The sequence below is a fragment of the Helianthus annuus genome, chromosome 17 (assembly GCF_002127325.2).
Source record: "Helianthus annuus cultivar XRQ/B chromosome 17, HanXRQr2.0-SUNRISE, whole genome shotgun sequence".
Classification (NCBI taxonomy): domain Eukaryota; kingdom Viridiplantae; phylum Streptophyta; class Magnoliopsida; order Asterales; family Asteraceae; genus Helianthus; species Helianthus annuus.
Window position 1 is genome coordinate 68,515,502 of NC_035449.2, and position 5,910 is coordinate 68,521,411.

Sequence of the window (5,910 nt, forward strand, 5' to 3'; positions counted from 1 at the left end):
GAATGCCTGAGTGGCATTCTCATTATCTTCTAGATGAATACTCCAATCATAAGAACCTTCTCGTGCTGTGGAGATCAAAGCCTTTGAGCTAGAGTTGTTTGATGCACTCCTGTTGTTTGAACTCTGACTTGAATTATCTTGCTTTTGTTTCTGACATTCCCTAGCAAAATGCCCATAACTTTGACAGTTAAAGCACCTAACTTTGGTCTTGTCAAAACCAACAGACCTTCCCACAAACTTCCTTTCTGTCCTGTTCATGAATCTCTTCACACGCCTAGAAATCATGGCCATTTGCCATTGCAAATCCATTTCTTCAAGATCATCAGGGTCAATCTGATCATAGTCTTCATCTAAAGTAGCAGGATCAGAAATCTTTCCTTGAATGTAGTTTTCATAAGAAGCAACAAACGAAGCAAGTAGAGCCAGATGCTCTTCAGCTGACTTCACACTCATTGGCATTGACTTAGCACTACTACTCTGCTTAGAAGCTGATGTTTTCTTTGCTCCTGATGTTCCACCTGAAGCAGCAACAAAACACACATCACCATCCTGATTCACCACAACCTGCTCATTTTCACATGATAAAAACGCAGTAGCAGAGTCGCTAGAAGCGTTGTGAGATGAAGAAGACGTAAGCCCATTGTAGACCGATGGATCTTGAACCTGATCATATCCAGTATCTTTCTTCTTCATGCTGAGCTCATAAGCTCTCAGCTTGCCAACAACCTCTTCAAGCTCTTTTGTCTCATAATCTGCTTCACCCTTGATCATGAGAGTGTAGATATCCCACTTGGTAGGCAAAGCATCTAGCAGCTTGTCATTCTTCTCTACGTCAGTATAGCAATCGATCTCGTAATTTTCCATTTCTGACATCAAATGGTAGTAACGAGTGATGACGTCTTCAAGTAACTCATGCTTCATGTACTTGAAAACAGCAAACTGCTTCTTCAGTAGATCAATCTTGTTTTTCTTGACATCAGCATTTCCAGCGTATCTTTTCTCCAAAGCATCCCACATATCCTTTGAGTTAGTGTACTTCTTGAAGGTATGCTTGATGCTATCAGGTAGCGACATTTTGATTGCAGCCAAGGCTCTCTTTTCAGCCTCATACATCCTTTTGTCATTATCTTGCATGTTAACATAAGCTGTTCTACGTGGTCTGCCCTCAAAGTCGTGTGTAGGGTTTGTGTACCCATCTTCAATGCATATCCACATGCGCGTATCCTGATATTCAATGAAGGACTGAAAACGATCCTTCCATGTCAGATAATTTTCCACCTTCATCATCTTAGGCGGTTTGTTGGTAGTGCCAACCTCATGCTCCATTCTCAACAACTCATTCAAACTAGACATGTTTGACATTTTTAACGTAACAGACTGATAAAACCGTACAATTTTTTTCCGAAAACAGTGGTTACCAAATTACACCATTAGAATCGTCTCGAAAAGACGAATCCAATGATATATAATGTCAAAAACCGAATTCGGGATTTTCCAGAGTCAATTTCGCTCCTAATTTCGCTGGGTTCAATTTCGCCACTTAATCTCTCTCCTAATTTCGCTGGGTTCAAGGTCAATTTCGCTAGTTTTAATTCGCAGGTCAAATTCGCTGACAGGTCAAGTTCGCTGGTGTAGTTCGCTGATAGGTCAGGTCTGTTAATTTCGCTCCAAATTTTCGCCAAATTCGCTGGTCAATTTCGCTAGTACAACGACCAGTAAATTCGCCGAAAAACCGTGATAATTTCGCTGTGGAAAATTGACACGGTTACCAAAGTCGCCTTTGGAGTTAATTTCGCCGGTAAGTTTGCTGGTTAAATTCGCAGATCAGTCAAATTCGCCAGAACAGTTAATTTCGCCTAGTAACTATGGAAACTCAATCTGTTCGAAATTTTTGATGATTTTCTGGATTCTGCTAACACAAATCTACAAAATCACAAAACCTAATCAGCAAATTAATTACGAAAATTATGAAGAACTTATGAAAAATCACGAAGAACAGTCTTCGAATCTTCAAGTCTTTCAGCCAAAAATTCTTCAAGATAATCAACCAAACAGTCTCAAAAACCTGCAAAACAGCAAATAAACAAACCAGAATATCAACACATCCAACAATTTTGAAAATCAGTATCAAACACACAAAAATTTCGAAAATTTCAAAACCCTAATTTTTCAGGTTTCAAAAATTTCGAAAAATCTCCCTGTTTCTGCAGCAATCAATTCTGAACCGAGCCTTCAAGAGCCTAATGCTCTGATACCAATTGTAGGTCCCCTTGATGTGTATGGATCTTTAACAGAATTGTCAATCCGATCAAGAGTGCGGAATCCTCTTGATCAGAATATATCAGAATGAGTAGAAACAGAAATCACTTTCAATCCGGGTTTTCTATTGATTATCAAACCAAGGTATTACAATCAATTAAAACCCTAATCCTCTCACAAATTCATCCAAGCTAGTAAGCTCTCACGAAATTCCCTCTAACAACTGTTTTGGCTGATTAACCTAAACCCTAAAGCCTAACCTTGTTTATATAACATAAGGTTACAACTGGGCTAGGTTAAACACTCTTGGGCTGCGAATTGGACAGGCCCAATTCGCCCCCCATCACCCAATCTGGGTTTAGTTTAGCCCAAACTCAATTATCTCACTAATACAAAGCTAAACCCGCTAACTGTTTATCGTTTAACTAATTACAAGATATCCAAAGACCAAATCTAAGCTGTTGTCACAAAATATGCACCAACAGGTTAACTAGGGGGATTTTGGGGAGGTGGTAAAAAAAAAAAGAAAAATAATAATGTAGAAATAAAAAGGGTTAGTCCTAATGCCTCCATCATTTACTTACTCGGGTTTAAGTTGGTAAGGACCGGGAATGTATCGTCGTGGCAAGTTCTAGAGTCGTAAGAACCAAGCGGCTATTCACACAAGAAACGAAAAATGAGCATTTAGTTTAAAGATATGTATTTGTATGCTCAATAAAAGCTCAAAACTCACTTTTTTGGGAATGAGTTTTTATGTGATCAAGTATATATAATCATATTTTAACTAAATTTGTCATGCCGTTTCATAATTTTCTTATGTTGGTTCTTTTTATCACGACGCTATCGGTTGTAAATTTGTAAAAAATATAACCTTTTTAGAACTTGAAATTCCCAAATTAAACCTAGACAAGTAAAAGAAAAAATGAAAAATTTTTGAAAAAAAAAATTTGGGGTGATTAGCAGTTCCAATTTGTGTAAGGCTTGTAATTAGGATTTGCAAGATTCAAGGTTTTAGCGTCCCCCCCACACTTAAATTACACATTGTCCTCAATGTGTCCCAAAAATAAGTTTTTAGGTTGATTGAATGTGTAAAAAGGTGTGAAAAAACAAAAATTTATGTTACTGGGCATCTGGACACGGCCCCGTGGTGTCCGGGCACGGCCCTATGTTCAGATCGCCAGTAACATAAATTAGTAAAAAAAACAGAAGCCTCGGCACGGGGGCGTGTTCAGTGAGCACGCCCCGTGTCTAGTTACTTGAACTGGGCATTTTCTGCAAATGGTTGGGCACGGGGCGTGTTAGGTGAGCACGGCCCATGCTGAACTTGCTGTAATGTAGAAAAATTGTCGGGTGGCCCTGTTTTTGTGCATGGGGTGCTGTTTCAAGTTTCCCTTGGTATCCTTCACCATCCTGAGTGTGTTTTATTCCTGAAAATTAAAAATAAACTAGAAAACATAAAATTTAATCTAAACTAAACTAAGGATAGTTCCGCGGAATGCCTCCGTGGTGCGCCACGTTTATAAGGGTCCTTGGCTAGACCCAAAGCCTTGTCATATGTTACCCAAGTGGGATGTTTTGCATCCAATGCTACACCATCGGAGAGCATCATCCAAACTTGAGTCTATGACCTTCATGTAGTTGACCGGGTCGTCGTCCTCTACTTTCTTTCCAACTCCAAACTTCATCTCCTTGTCCCCAATCCTCAACGTTAGTGTTCCATCATTCATATCTACCACTGCTTGGGCTGTAGCTAGGAACGGCCTCCCCAAAATGAGTGGGATTTCGGTGTCTTCTTCCATATCTAGTTTGACAAAGTCGGTCGGGAAGACAAATTCTCCGACTTTGACCAATAGATTTTCAGCGACACCTTGTGGATATTTGACGGACCTATCGGCGAGTTGTATGCTCATTTTTGTAGGGCTTGATTTCCCTAGGACGAGTCGGTTGAACATCGATGCGGGCATGAGGTTGATGCTAGCCCCAAGATCGGCAAGTGCATTGCGAATGGGGGATTCCCCAATCGAACAAGGAATTCTGAAGCTTCCAGGGTCAATCTTCTTTTTCGGGAGTTTGTTGACTAGCAGAGCAGAGCATTCTTCGCCTAGATTAACTAATTGCAATGATTCAATTTTCCTTTTATGAGTGAGGAAGTCCTTCATAAATTTTGAATATTTAGGCATTTGAGTGAGGACTTCGATAAATGGAATATTAACATGCAATTGTTTTATCAAATTTTCGAACTTTGCGAATTGCTCATCGGTCTTTTGGCGAATTAACCGACCGGGGTACGGAACTGGAGGATTTTTGGTGGGCTCTTGATTTGGTGGAGAAGCCTCCTCTTGTTGGGGTGTGGGTGGAGTTGTGGTTTGGCTCGATCGACTTCTTTCAGTTGGCGGTGATGGAGACGGTACGGTTTCTCAATGTGATGAGATGTACTTCTGCCTTTGGGTTGGTTTCGGTATTACTTGGTAACGCGCCTTGTGGTCTCTCGGAGAAATTTTAAGCTATGTGATTTAATTGTTTTTCAATGTTTTGAATACTAGCTTGTTGATTTCTAAAATTCGATTCCAATTGTTGAAATCGATCCGAGTTTTTCTTTTCGGTGTCGGAGATGAGGCGAGATACAGTATATTCAAGCCTTTCTCGTCCACCTTGTTGTTGAGAGAAATTTTATGACTCGTTTCTTGGTTGTTGAAAGTTTGTTCGTTGGTTTAGATTTTGTTGGTTACTACCATTGCCGGGTTCTCTCCAACCAAGGTTAGGGTGGTTACGCCATCCTTGGTTGTAGGTACCCGTTGGGGGACCCGACGGCCTAGGTCTATTATCAATGTAGTTTACCGATTCTGTTTGATTATCTACTTCTTTCATACAACTCTAATTTTCATGTGGCCCACCACACCCCTCACAAGCCATAACCGAGGCCGTTTTTGCCATCTCTAGCTTTTTTATTTTTGAAGAAAGGGCCTCGATTTGAGCTTGTAAAGAAGTGCTTTCGTCAACCTTATGGGCGCCCGGGGCAATAGATTTATTTCCTCGGGGAGTGTGCCACTGAAAATTGGTTTGAGCAATTTCCTCAATTTGATTATATATTTCATTTGGGCGACGATTACCTAAAAGTCCCCCGGAGCTAGAGTCAAGTGTTTGTCTTGTGTGGCAACAACCCATTATAGAAAGTGGATACTTGTTGCCATACCGCAAGACCGTGATGAGGACACTTTCTTAGTAGCTCCTTGAACCTTTCCCATGTTTCATATAAGGATTCCCCATCCTCTTGTGAATATGTATTAATTTCAGTCATTAATTTAGCCATTTTAGCAGGAGGGAAATACTTATATAGAAACTTTTGGGCTAGTTCATCCCAGGTGTTTACCGAGCCAACTGGGAGGGTATTAAGCCAAGCCTTAGCTCGGTCTTTTAGCGAAAAAGGAAACATTCGAAGGCGGATGGCGTCGTTTGATGCTCCGTTGTTCCAAAAGGTATCACATATTTCTAAGAAATTAGTAATATGTAGATGGGGATCCTCGTCCGCAAGCCCATGGAAGGTTGCAGAGTTTTGAAGCATTTGTATCAAATGCGGCCAAAGTTCGAAGTTGTTGGCTTCGACATTCGGTGCATTGATAGCGGCGCCAAGATTACCTACGGTGGGTCGTA

General features: G+C 40.6%; 1 non-coding gene across 1 annotated transcript; it reads left to right on the forward strand.

Moving 5' to 3' along the window:
- Positions 1–5,456: 5,456 nt before the first annotated feature.
- Positions 5,457–5,563, forward strand: LOC118489656. Its single transcript, XR_004887673.1, has one exon. It is a non-coding gene; the product is annotated as a small nucleolar RNA R71 (small nucleolar RNA).
- The last annotated feature ends 347 nt before the right edge of the window (positions 5,564–5,910 follow it).